Below are 15,162 nucleotides of genomic sequence, written 5' to 3'. Positions count from 1 at the left end.
TGCAATATGTGGATTTGGCTTGTTAACCCCTCGTGTCCGACAATCGCGATGGTCTCGGTTCGGGTGTTACAATTTTATTGGTATCAGAGCTACGGTTTAGTCGATTCTAGGACTACCGTGATATGTTTGGGGTCTAGCTATACATGCCATATAGTGATAAATTGATAGTGTGGTGATTTCTAACAATCTGAATTTGTGTTTGTTTATAGCAATGGATCCCGATCCCAACCGAGCAATAGCTGATGATGTGGAGAGTGTGGCGCTGCTCCCGCGCAAGGGACAGCGGCCATGGACTCTCAACCTATGGCCAACAATCCGAATGATGAGGCTAGGCAAGCCTTTTATAGTGTGATGAATGATTGGTTCAACCAATACATTCGAACTAACACTACTGCTCCACAACCTCCATTCCCGACTAATGTAACCCCAAGACCTACAATACCTCCGTGAATGACCAAATAAGGTCAAGTAAGCCCCGATCGACAGAATTCGTAAACATGGGGCCACTGAATTCAAGGCTACGGATAGCGACGATGCCGAGCAAGCTGAATTTTAGTTGGACAACACTATCCGGTGCTCGATGAGCTATCTTGTACACCGATGAGTGCTTAAAGTGTACCATCTCCTTGCTACGCGATTCCGCCTACTATTGGTGGAGTACTCGACTGTGGTGCCTAGAGAGCAAGTGATTTGGGAATTCTTTCAAACCGAGTTCAAAAAAGTATATCGATCGAGATTCATCGACCAAAAGCGAAGGAATTTCTTGATCTTAAGCAAGGCTCTATGTCGATTCATCGACTCTGAACGAAAATTTGTGAGGCTTAGCAGACGCGAGAATGCATTTCGTCCGAAGCTATTATGTAAACGCTTCGAGGATGGGATGAATGATGATATAAGGATGTTCGTTGGCATTCTCGAAATACGAGAGTTCGTAGTACTTGTTGAGCGAGCTTGTAAAACCGAAGAGCTTAGAAAGGAGAAACAAAAAGTTGATGTGGGAACTGGAGAATTCTGAAAAAGGTCCTCGGGAAAGTCTCTTCAACAGGCATCGAAGAGATTTCGAGATGATGTAAGCCGGTCTAGAGGCGATTCGGGCTTTTCTAGACGAGATCGCGATCGACCCCCTGTGACCACACGAGTCACTTCGATCGCCAGTGGTGGAAATGATCGCCGAGAGAGAGCGGAGTGTCTGCATTGTGGCAAATGGCATTCGGGAGTCAGAGGTTCCGTGATCGGTCCTGCTATAAGTGTGGATCGGCCGACCACTTTATCAAGGATTGCCCGAGGTTGCTCGAACAAAATGTAAGTCAAAGTGGAAACCCGAGTGCTACCACTACTCGAAGTAGGCCACCTAGAAATATGGGCAATGTTAGTGGCGGTCAGAGAGGATCTAGAGATGCTACCATCAGATCTGAGGCTCGTGCTCCTGCTAGGACTTATGCCATACGCACACGCCGAGGATCTTGCCTCACCGGATGTTATTACCTAGGTACTTTCACTCTTTTCGATACTAATGTGATTGCTTTGATTGACCTGGTTCTACTCATTCTTATATATGTGAAACCTTAGCATCCAAAGAAGACTTTGCCTATTGAGTCTACTGAGTTTGTAATTCGGGTGTCAAACCCCTTGGGTCATTACGTGCTTGTCAACAAGGTGTGCAAGAAAAGTCCCCTAGTATTCCGAGGTTCTTATTTTCCGGCGGACTTGATGCTTTTGCCGTTCGATGAATTCGACGTTATTCTTGGTTTGGATTGGTTGACCATGCACGATGCGGTTGTAAATTGCAAAAGCAAGACTATCGATTTGAGGTGCTTGCGAATAACAAGATAATTCGGGTTGAGTCTACGGACTTAAAGGGTTGCCACCGTAATATCGCAATGTTGGCCCGAAAATATGTAAGAAAAGGGTGCAAAGCGTACCTTGCGTATGTGCTCGATGACAAGGAGTCGAAAAAAACCCGAATCGATGCGGTGGTTTGTGAATACCGGATGTTTTCCACGAAGAATTGTCGGGTTTACCACTGTTCGGTAAATAGAGTTTGGCATCGAATTGGTACCGGTACCACTCAATTTCGATAGCTCCGTGTCGTATGGCACCAACGAATTAAAGGAGTTGAAAGCTCGATTGCAAGAATTGGTGGGCGATGAGGTTTTGCTCGCTTGAGTTTTTCGCCTTGGGGTGCGCCGGTGTTGTTTGTGAAAAGAAGGATGGAACCATGAGGTCGTGCATCGACTATCGTCGACTTAATAAAGCGACGATAAAGAACAAATATCCGTATCACAGTATCGACGATTTGTTCGATCAACTGAAGAACCTCGGTGTTCTCGAAAATAGATTTGAGATCGGGCTATTATCAATTGCGAATTCGAGATTCGGACGTACCCAAGACTGCCTTCAGAACGAGATATGGTCACTACGAGTTCCTAGTGATGCCGTTTGGGCTTACTAATACCCCTGCGGTATTTATGGATTTGATGAATCGGATCTTCAGACCATATTTGGATCAGTTCGTAGTCGTATTCATTGATGACATCTTGGTCTATTCAAGAAATGAGACCGAGCATGCTGAACACCTGAGGTTAGTGCTGCAAATTTTACGGGATAAGCAGTTATATGCTAAGTTCAGCAAGTGTGAGTTCTGGATAAGAGAGGTTAGCTTCTTGGGGCATGTGGTATCTGCATCGGGTATTCGAGTCGACCCGAACAAAATTTCAGCCATACTTAATTGGAAGCCTCCGAGAAATATTACTGAGGTTCGGAGCTTTTTGGGGCTTGCCGGTTATTACCGACGATTTGTAAAAGGTTTCTCAACGATAGCCACGCCAATGACGGCTTACTCCAAAAGGATGTTAAGTTCGAATGGACGGAGAAATGTCAGAAAGGTTTCGATCAACTGAAAACTTATTTGACTGAAGCCCCAATTCTAGTGCAACCCGAATCGGGCAAAGAGTTTGTCATTTATAGTGACGCATCCCTACTTGGGTTGGGTTGCGTATTGATGCAAGAAGGGCGAGTTGTGGCCTATGCGTCGAGACAATTAAAGCCACATGAGAAAAATTATCCGAACCATGATCTCGAATTGGCTGCCATCGTATTCGCCTTAAAGATATGGCGACATTACTTATTTAGTGAGAAGTGCCATGTGTATTCGGATCACAAAAGTCTCAAATATTTGATGACCCAAAGAGACTTAAATCTGCGACAAAGACGTTGGCTCGAGTTGTTAAAGTATTATGAGCTGGTCATTGACTATCACCCGGGAAAGGCGAATGTGGTTGCGGATGCCTTGAGTCGTAAATCATTATTCGCTTTACGAGCGATGAATGTGCATATGTCCGTTCGATCCGACAACGTGTTAGTAGCTGAATTGAAAGCCAAACCATTATTGATGCATCAAATTTGTGAAGCTCAGAAGGTCGACGATGAGTTGGTTGCAAAACGGGCCGAGTGTGTTCCGAACAAGGAATCGGAGTTTCAGATCGATGATGACGATTGTTTGAGGTTCAAGAGTCGTCTGTGTGTTCCAAAGAATTCGAAACTTATTTCTATAATACTGAACGAAGCCTATTGTAGCCGAATGGTGATCCACCCGGGGAGTACGAAGATGTACAACGATTTGAAACGTCGATTTTGGTGGCATGGTATGAAACGAGACATCTCCGACTTTGTTTCGAGGTGTTTAATATGTCAACAAGTGAAAGCGGAACATCAAGTGCCTTCAGGATTACTTCAGCCGATCATGATACCCGAGTGGAAATGGGATCGAGTCACAATGGACTTCGTATCCGGACTGCCATTTTCGGTGAGTAAGAAGGATGCGATTTGGGTCGTTGTAGATAGATTGACTAAGTCGGCTCACTTTGTCCCCGTACGTACGGACTTTTCAATGGACAAACTAGCCGAACTGTACGTTTCTCAGATTGTAAGATTGCACGGGGTGCCTATTTCCATCGTGTCGGATAGAGATCCGAGATTTACCTCGCGATTTTGGAAAAAGTTGCAAGAAGCTTTGGGTACCAAGTTGCATTTCAGCACCGCCTTTCACCCCCAAACCCATGGTCAATCCGAGCGGATAATTCAGATACTTGAAGATATGTTGAGATGTTGCATCCTCGAGTTCAGTGGTTCATGGGAACGGTATTTGCCGTTGATTGAATTCGCTTACAACAATAGCTTTCAATCAAGTATTAAGATGGCACCCTACGAGGCTTTGTACGGTCGTAAATGTCGTACACCATTGTTTTGGACCGAGCTCGGTGAAAGCAAAATTTTCGGTGGATTTGATTAGAGATGCTGAATGAAAGTGAAAGTAATCCGTGAAAGTCCAAGATAGCCTCCGATCGTCGAAGTCGTGCAGCGGATCTGAAGCGTAAAACATCGAGCATCGTGGGAGATAAAGTGTTTCTCAAGGTTTCACCTTGGAAAAGATACTCGATTCTAGTAAGGGCAAGTTGAGGCCGAGGTTCATTGGGCCATATGAGATATCCGAAGCGAAGTCGGTCCAGTGGCATATCGTCTGATTTTGCCCCCTGAACTCGAAAAGATTCACGATGTCTTTCATGTTTCGATTGTTCGACGCTATAGATCTAATCCATCGCACGTGATTAGTCCATCAGAGGTTGAAATTCAAGCCGATATGAGTAATGAAGAAGAACTGATTCGTATCCTAGCTCGTGAAGTGAAGAAGTTGCGAAACAAAAGGGTTCCGTTAGTAAAAGTGTTATGGCTCAAACACGGGATAGAAGAAGCTACTTGGGAACCCGAGAACTCTATGAAAGAACGATACCCAAACCTATTTACCGGTAAGATTTTCGGGGATGAAAATCTCTTAAGTGGGGGAGAGTTGTGACACCCCTAATGTGACCCTAGTCGGAGAGTGGTTTCGGGACCACAAAACCGAGTCACAAGAATAATTAGGTGTTATATTCTGTGCTTATTGTATGTGGAATTTGTATGCGTAAATATTTCGTGTCTTGATTTTTATTAATTAGGTGCTAATTTATAAGAAAGGACCCATGTGTTAGGACTTGAAAATGTGATAGGTGAATTTTTAAGTGGCCTAATAATGCATGAAGTGAAATAAATGGAGTTGCATGTCAATTATCCCATTTCCAAAGGTTAGTGGCCGGCCATGACAAATTATGGGCAAAAGGAACATGTTTCCAACATGTTTTGCTAATGGTTGATGTTAGAATGGTTATTATATTGGTGTTAGTAGGAAGAAAAGAAAAAAAAATGGGTATGTGTGGTTGCCCCCTCCCCATTGCCGTGTATTGAGCAAAGAAAAAAAAAAGTTTGGTTCATCTTCCTCCTAGCTTAGCCGATCCTTCAAGAAGAAAAGGGAAGAGTTAGCATTCGGTCACCGAGCTTGAACTAAGGTATGGAATCCATGTTAGTCTTTGAAATCTTTGCATATATGAAGCTAGTTACTAAGTCCTTTACTTGCCCATGTCAAAAATTTTGAAGGCGGTAGTAATACAAGTGTTCAGCCATGGAAGATGTTTAGGGGAAATGGTTGTTGCCTTTATGATTTAAGGAATAATTAGAAATGGGTGAAAGAAACAAGTCTTTGTTCTTGATTCTTCTTGGCGATTCTAAGGGAGAAAAGAGAGCAACCATTTGGTTTCTAAGCCATAAATAAGGTGAGAAATTCATATGAATCCTTGAAATTTTAGATGAAATTGAGCTAGTTACCAAGTATTTTTTAGGTGACCCATGTTAGAAATTGTGATTTTGGGGTGACTAGAACTTTCGGCCATAATGGTTATTGAGGATTAAGGTTATGTTTCATGCTAAACTTGATGAATCTTGGTGTATGGGTGCTTGAACTAAGCGAATGATCAAGTAGATGCATAAATACAAAGTAAGAAGAATCGGCTATTATGTGTAATACTATTGCGAATATGAAAATGTTATACTTGAATAATGTATATGGTTGGAGTTGATAATATGAAAGGAAGGCTTAGATGTGTTTGTTTAAAGAAGGAATTGTTGAAGAATGTATGTGAACTTGGCCAACGATTCGACTTAGTACATATATGATGTGAAAGTCTTGGAATTTATTTTTGATTTTTGTGTATTATGACCATGTATAATCGGCCACATGAGTAATTTGAGCACTTGGTGTTATATTAAAATTCTTGAGCTTAAATATATGGATGTATGTATATGTGGTCATATAATGGCGTTTTGGTTTAAAGGTTGAATGATAAATTATAATAAAGCGAGATGATATGAGATGCGAATGTGATTGACAAGTAAACATTATTGATAAAAATATTGAATACTTCTACTTGTATTCGTTAAGCTCAAGAGCAAAGGGAGCTAAATCCGATAAAGGGAAGGAAAAAGTGGTCGAATAGCCGTTGAAGCCGTCTGACGACATCCGAGGTAAGTCCTCAAGAAATGACCCTACTCGAATTATGTGAAATGAAATATGGATGTGTAATGATTATTGATTTATGTGTGTATGAGTATTTGAATGATACCCTGCTAAGTCCCAAGCGATTATCTTGGTGATATGTTTGTGTTTGAGCCTTAGTAACGAAAATGAAATATGGATGTGTAATGATTATTGATGTATATGTGTGCATGAGCAATTGAATGATATCCGGCTAAGTCCCAAGACATTTATGCTAGTAATTATATCCGGTTAAGACCAAGGCAATTGTGCTAGTGACTACATACGGGCTAAGACCAAGGCATTCGTGCAAGTTGTTAAATCCGGGCTAATACCAAGGCATTTGTGCAAGTCGTTCTATCCGGCTAAGACCAAGGCATTCGTGCATGTGGTTATATCCGGTTGTATTCGAAGAAGCTTGGGCTGGAGGTGGCGTTGGTTGCTGTAATAAATTTAATTAGTACGCTCGAAAAGCCCAAAGAATAAGGTATGTTTATATGTGCATTGGAAAAGTCGATATGTTTGAGTAACATTCGCTCAATCGACTAACGAGTTTTCAGCTATTGAATTGGTTGATATCTTGTGAAAGTGTATAATGATGAAGTGTGAAGTAAGTATGATTATGTGAATGTGTATTAATGAAATGATTCATTTGGCTATGTGAATGTAATGCTTTAGTTAAAGCTGATTTTATTGCTTGAGACTTACTAAGCATAAAAAATGCTTACCCGTTGCTTTGGCTCTCTTTTATAGATTTTGCTCGTTAGCGATCGGATTCGGGATCATTAAAGTCGAAGTCATCTACACTATCAAAGCCTCCATTTTGGTATAATTTTGGTTGAACTTTGAAATGGCATGTATAGGACTACCCTATTGTTGAAGGTCATGTACCTTTCGGTTTTGTGTAAGCTTGGATAGCCATGCGAAAATGGCTTATATCGTTTTTAGTATGATTCTATAATCGTTTGTATGATGATCATTATGGGGTATGGAATTGTTTGAAAAGATTAGCCATTGGAATGGTTAATCGTGATCACACTTTGTGCTATGTATGCAAAAAGGGCCAATTGAATCGTGGAAATCATGAAATAGGTAATGGTTACCTTGAAAACAGATGCTGGCAGCAGCAGTGGTGTGGTTTTGAAAAATCACCAAAATTTTTAGGAATGGTATTAAATATTGAATAAGTTATGTAAATGAACCTTGATGAGTCTACTTTCATATGGAAGAAACGAAACGGTCATAGGAGTTACATGTTAAGAGATATTAAAGCTATTGTGAGACAGGGCCAGAACGATTTCTGGGTCCCCTGTCGCGAATTTAAAAATTTACTATAAATTATCCAGAAATAATTAGAAGTCATGCCTTATATGTGCAGATTCCATTTTGAGTCTAGTTTCATTAGAAACAAACGGAACCAGTATTAAATCCCTGTACAGGGAGATATTCAAGTTGTAACGCGCGAAGGTCAGAGCAGTCGATCCCTGTAACATGGGTGACTTTTACTAATAAACTGTACCAATTGGCCCGACCAAAAATTCTAAAAATAAATCCATGGATGGATATATGAGTCTAAATTCAGGGAAAATTTATGGAATCAGTTTCCGAGTTTTGAAACTCGAGATATGAGTTTTAAGGCGACAGTGACGCAGATTTCCAGCCTGTTTGGAAATGTCAAATTGGTGGGTGCAATATGTGGATTTGGCTTGTTAACCCCTCGTGTCCGACACCGGCGATGGTCTCGGGTTCGGGGTGTTACACCAACCTATACATGCCATAATTCGAGTTTGACTTATAAAGGTACCAAAATAGCTGATAGTGTGATGAACTTTGCTGACGGTCCCTAAGCTCGTTGCTTGACCCAAAATCCATAAAATAGAAACAAGTATATACACAGTAAGCCATTATAGCTTAGTAAGTCATAAGAAAATATACAACACGATAACAATATCAACTGGATTTAACCAAAACAACTTATAATATTATAACACATTTAAATCCAGACATATAAAGTTCATATTACATATGTATTCATTCTTCGATATCCCTTTGGCTGAATGCTCATGTAACCAAATTATCATTAATACCATTTAACTTTCACAACCAAATAATCATAACAACCCTAGTTCACATACTATAAACACATGAGCCCATGTATGACATTATTGTTTCATATACACATATTAATTATGTGGTCGAATATGCAAAATCACACATACATATAATTAAACTCATTCAATAATATTCACAAGGCCGAATACACATACCTCATTTTAGTTAGTAATAAGCTAATACATACCTGTCTATTTATCTCATTTACACACTCGAACATAACTTATCTTTGCCTGATGAACCATTCAGAATTTGGTACGACACTCGAATAATCACACATATATCGTACAATGCCAACGTCCCAAACGTGGTCTTACATGTAACCACATATCGATGCCACAGTCCCAGATAGGGTCTTACTCACACACATATATCGGAATCACATATCGATGCCATGGTCTTACTCGCACACATAAGTCGGAATCCTCTGTCATGACATATATCCTCTGTCATGTTTATACAAGTCCATATATTCCATTTATTTCACATTTTAGTCCCTCAAATTATTATTTTTGCAATTTAGTCCTAATTACTCAAAATCACCAAAAACTCCAATACAAAACATGTTAATCTAAAATATATCTTCCATATTTCATCATCAAACAACAAAAATCACAAGCTCTCAACAATGGATTAACTCAAAATATTCATCAAAATCAAAAATTCAAGCATGGGTTTTGTAGTACTCGAAGCAACGATCTCAAAAATGTAAAAATTATCAAAAACCGAGCTGAACACTTACCTTGATTGAGCTTAGAACCAACAGAACCCTAGCTTCTTTTCTTTTCTTTTTCTTTTGTTTAGTTTCGCCAATGAAGAACAAATGAAATAAAATGAATTTGATAACTTTATTTTTAATTAATAAATGTTTATTAACTAAATTACTTAAATAACCTTAATGAATTAATAATAAAATCATAAATTATATGTCTTTTACCATCCAAACAATGTGCTAATGGAATATTTACAATATAAATCCTCCAATTTAGAAAGCCATTAACAAATCAGCCCTTTACAAATTAAACTACCAAATTTTCAATTTACGTGATTAACTCTTTTTATTTAATCGAGCACTTAAACAATAAAATTAAACCACAAAAATTTCACAGATATAAATTCGCACAAAATAAACACAGAAAATAAATTTTAAATATTTTTTTGACTCGGATTCGTGGTCCCAAAACCACCGTTCCGATTAGGTTCTAAATTGGGCTGTTACAACTCTCCCCCCTTAGGGATTTTCATCCCCGAAAATCTTACCGGTGAATAGGTTCGGATAGCATTCTCTCATTGCATCTTTTGGCTCCCACGTTGCTTCGTCAACCCCGTGTTTAACTACAGTACTTTAACTAACGGAATCTTCTTATTTCTAACTCTTTAATCTCATAAGCCAGATTACGGTTCTTCTTTGTACGTCATATCGGGTTTAATCTCAATCTCAGATGGACTAATCACATGTGAAGGATCAGACCGATATCTATGGAGCATCGAAACATGGAATACATTGTGGATCTTTTCTAACTCAGCTGGCAAAAATAGTCTATAAGCAACTGGCCTGATACGTTTTATAATCTCATACGGCCCAATAAATCTCGAACTCAATTTGCCTTTACGACCAAATCTGAGTATTTTCTTCCATGGTGAGACTTTCAAGAAGACTTTATCTCCGATCTGAAACTCTATATCTTTACGTTTCAAGTCCGTATACGATTTCTGATGGTCTGATGCTGCTTTCAGACTTTCACATATCACTTTCACTTTCTATTCAGTTTCTCTGACCAAATCGACCCCGTGTATCTTATTTTCACTGAGCTTAGTGCAATACAATGGTGTACGACATTTACAACCATACAAAGCCTCATAAGGTGCCATTTTGATACTCGATTGAAAACTGTTATTATGCGCAAACTCAATCAGGGGTAGGTCTCGTTCTCACATATCTTCGAACTCGAAAATGCAACATCTCAACATATCCTCAAGTATCTGAATTATTCGCTCAGACTGGCCATCAGTTTGCAGATGGAAAGCAGTACCGAAATGTAATTTTGTACCTAGCGCATCTTGCGGTTTCTTCCAAAACCGCTATGTAAACCTTGGATCTCTATCCGAAACAATAGATATAGGCACACCATGTAATCTCACAATCTGAGAAACATGCAATTTAGCCAGCTTATCAAGTGAGTAGTTTGTACGTATCAAAACAAAATGAGCCAACTTAGTTAATCTATCCACAATAACCCAGATTGCATCTTTCTTGCTTGGTGTCAACGGTAAACTAGATACAAAATCCATAGTAACTCTGTCCCATTTCCACTCAGGTATCATAATCGGCTGAAGTAATCCGGAAGGTACCTGATGCTTAGCTTTTACTTGTTGACAGACTAAACATCTTACAACAAAGTCAGAAATGTCTCATTTCATACCATGCCACCAATAAAGTTGTTTCAGATCATTATACTTATTTGTACTACCTGGGTGAACAAATAACTGACTGCTGTGAGCTTCATTCAAAATCATCTGAATCAACTCTGAATTCTTCGGAACACATATTCAGTTTCTGAATCTCAAACAGTCACCAGCATCAGCTCTGAATTCTGAATCAGCATTTGTATCACACAAAGCTCGTTTTGCTAGTAATTCATTATCAACCTTCTGGGCATCACAAATTTGTTGAACAAATAATGGTATTGCTTTCAATTTAGCTATTATCGAACCATCATCAGACATAGCCATATGCGCATTCATTTATGCAAAGCAAACAGTGAGTTTTGGCTTAAAGTATCAGCAAGAACATTAGCCTTTCCCGGATGATAGTTAATCACAAGCTCATAGTCTTTTAACAATTCTAGCCATTGGTGTTGTCTCAAATTTAGACCTTTTTGGGTCATCAAGTATTTCAAACTTTTGTGATCAGGATAGACATGACATTTCTCACCGAACAGATAGTGGCGCCCATATCTTTAATGCAAACACAATAGATGCAAATTCTAGGTCATGTGTCGGATAGTTCTTTTCATGTGGATTTAGCTGTCTAGAGGCATAAGCTATAACTTTACCTTCCTGCACCAGAACACAGCCCAAACCATTTAAAGATGCATCACTATAGATAACAAATTATTTAGCCGATTCTGGTTGAACTAGCACCGGAGCTTCGGTCAAAAGGGCTTTCAACTGATCAAAACTTTTCTGGCACTTTTCTGACCACTCGAACTTAACATCTTTCTGCAATAGCTTCGTCATCGGAGCTGCAATCATAGAAAAACCTTTCACGAACCATCTATAATAACCAGCAAAACCTAGAAAACTTTGGACTTCAGAAATATTCCTCGAAGGTTTCCAATCGAGTATAGCTAAAATTTTGCTCAGATCAACCCGAATACCCAATGCTGATACCACATGACCTAGAAAACTGACTTCACTTAATAGAACTCACATTTGCTAAATTTCGCATACAACTGCTTATCTCGCAAAGTCTGCAACACAAGTCTCAAATGTTTGGCATGTTCAGCTTCATAACGAGAGTAGATCAAAATGTCATCTATAAACACAACCACAAACAGGTCCAGATATGGTCTGAAGATCTGATTAATCAAATCCATGAAAATAGCAGGTGCATTAGTGAGTCTAAATAGCATAACTAAAAACTCATAGTGTCCATACCTCGTTCAAACCGCAATCTTTGGCACGTCAGAGTCTTTAACTCACAATTGATAGTAGCCCGATCTCAAATCTATCTTTGAAAACACTGTAGCCCCTTTTAGTTGATCAAACAGATCATCAATCCGTGGCAACGGATACTTATTCTTTATAGTCACCTTATTGAGTTGTCTATAATTAATGCACATTCTCATAGTTCCATCTTTCTTTTTCACAAACAGTACTGGTGAACCACAAGGAGAGAAACTCAATCGTGCGAAACCTCTATCTGTCAACTCTTGCAATTGAGCTTTCAATTCTTTTAATTCTGTAGGCGCCATTCCATATGGAGCTATGGATATCGGAGTCATCCAGGCAGTAACTCAATACCAAACTCTACCTCTCGAATAGGTGGCAAACCCAGTAATTCTTTAGGAAACATATCTGGATACTCACATACAACTGGTAATGATTCAATGTTTCTTTTAGCCATTTTACTGTCAAGAACGTAGGAAAAATAAGCTTCACAACCTTTTCTCACATATTTCTGAGCTAGCATTAAAGAAATCACTGCTGGTAATCCATTTAGATCATTAGATTCAATCCGAATAATCTCATCATTCTGGCTCCGTAGATCAATGGTCTTTCTCTTGCAGTTCACAACAACATCATGTAAAGTCAACCAATCCATACCCAGAATTATGTCGAATTCATCAAATGGCAGCAACATCAAATCCGCAAGAAAATATGAATCTCGAATCATCAAGGGACAATTCTTACACACTCTATCAACAATAACACACCTGCCTAAGGGGTTTGACACTTTAATCACAAACTCAGTAGACTCAACAGGCAGAGTCTTGCCGAATACTAACGTCTCACACATAAGAATGAGTAGAACAAGGATCAATCAATGTAATTACGTTAGTATCATAAAGAGTGAATGTACCGGTAATAACATCTGGGGATGAAGCCTCTTCTCGCATGCGAATAGCATAGGCTCTAGCAGGCGCACGAGCCTCAGATCTGACTGTCGTATCTTTGATTCCTCTCTGACTGCCACTCGTATTACCCGCATTTCTCGATGGTCTACCCCGAGCTGCAGTATTACCCGATCTCGTGTTTGCACTGGATTTTCTTCACTTAACCCTAGGAAATCTCGAATATAATGATCTATCGATCCAAATTTAAAACAGGCGCGATCATGCAATCTGCAACTGTTGAGATGTCGTTTACCACAGTGTTAACACTCGGGTTGATTTGATCTGACATTCCCCACACTAGCTACTGAGGTAGCTCTCGAGCTCATAGGTGATCTATTTTGATCCCGTCTGGAATAACTCCAAGTGGCTCTAGAACGACTGAAATCATCTCAGAACTTCTTTGGTACCGACTGGATTGACTTATTGAATGATCTCTTATGCGAGTCTCTAGCTTCAAAATTAGCTTTTCTCTTCTCTTTCCCGAGATGTTCAGCTTTGCAGGCTCGCTCAACCAGTACCACAAACTCTTTTATCTCAAGTATGCCAACTAACAGTTTAATATCTTCATTCAGCCCATCTTCAAATCTTTTACACATTATAGGTTCGGTTGAAACACACTTTCGGGCATACCGATTGAGTCTCACATATTTCCGCTCATACTCTGTCACAGTCATCTAACCCTATTTCAGCTCTAGAAATTCTTTTCGCTTCTGATCAATAAATCTCTGACTGATATACTTCTTACAGAACTCAGTCTGGAAGAATTCCCAGGTTACTCGCTCTTTCGGAACCACTGATACTAGGGTATTCCACTAGTGATATGCTATGTCTCGAAGCAAAGATATGGCACATTTCAAACATTCCTCTAGGGTATAAGACAGCTCATCAAACACACGGATAGTATTATCAAGCCAGAACTCATCCCTCTCAGCATCATCATCATCAGTAGCTTTAAACTCTTCAGCCTCATGTTTTCTGATTTTATCCATAGGTGGCATATACAATCTCAACGGATCACTTACTTGAGGTACAGCAGGCATCAAAGATGGATTAGTCGGGGGTGGAGGTTGTTGTGCAGTAGGGTTAGTCCAAACATACTGAGTAAACCAATCATTCAACATTTGGTAAAAGGCTTATCTAGCCTCTCCTTCCTGGTTACTCGAAATCAGTCAAGAATCAGCCAGCGCTGCCCCTTGCGTGGGAGCAAGCGCTACACTCTCGACATCATCAGCTACAGCTCTGTCAAGATCCATTTACTATATGAAAACACATTTTCAATTGTCAGAAGTCATCACGCTATCGAAGTATATAATATGGCATATATGGCTAGACTCACACACGCTACGTTAGTCCTAGAACCGACTAAACCGTAGCTCTGATACTAATAAAATGAGACACTTCTAACCTGTATTTGTCACCGGAATAGGGTCATAATGCATTACAGAATAAAACACGATCTCAAACAATTACATATAATATATATAATTATTCACATAAACAAGTCTCGAAAGTTACTCAAAATTTATTTCATAAATTAATACAACTATTAAATTTGAACATTTCATATCATATGTATATATAGTCATATCTTTCACATGTAACAATATAAAATATAATGCATCAAAATTTCATATATGCGACATTAGCATAGTAATCTATATGAATCTCATATGTTTTACATATTAATTCCATTAAAAGCAAGTATTTGGTTATAAGTCAACTCATTTCATTTTTTGGTCTAATCGGCTAATAAATATAATTAGCAAATTCATATAGCCATATACATAGGTATAAAGCACCCATAAATATGAACACCTTTACTTACGTACAAGGCACATAGAAACATAATTAATATAACAAGACCAAACGTCATATAAGCATATTTTAACTTAATACATAAATAAGCACCAAAATTTCTATCATGCATATGTCTTTCTCTTTACCTATTAATTTCATAATTTACATTACCTCAATTACATTCATAATAAACCATATGGCCGAATATATATATATCATCATCACAAATGT

This window comes from Gossypium arboreum, chromosome 5 (assembly GCF_025698485.1).
Source record: "Gossypium arboreum isolate Shixiya-1 chromosome 5, ASM2569848v2, whole genome shotgun sequence".
Taxonomy (NCBI): Eukaryota; Viridiplantae; Streptophyta; class Magnoliopsida; order Malvales; family Malvaceae; genus Gossypium; species Gossypium arboreum.
The sequence above is the reverse complement of the archived record's forward strand: the minus strand, read 5'-3'. Positions refer to the sequence as shown.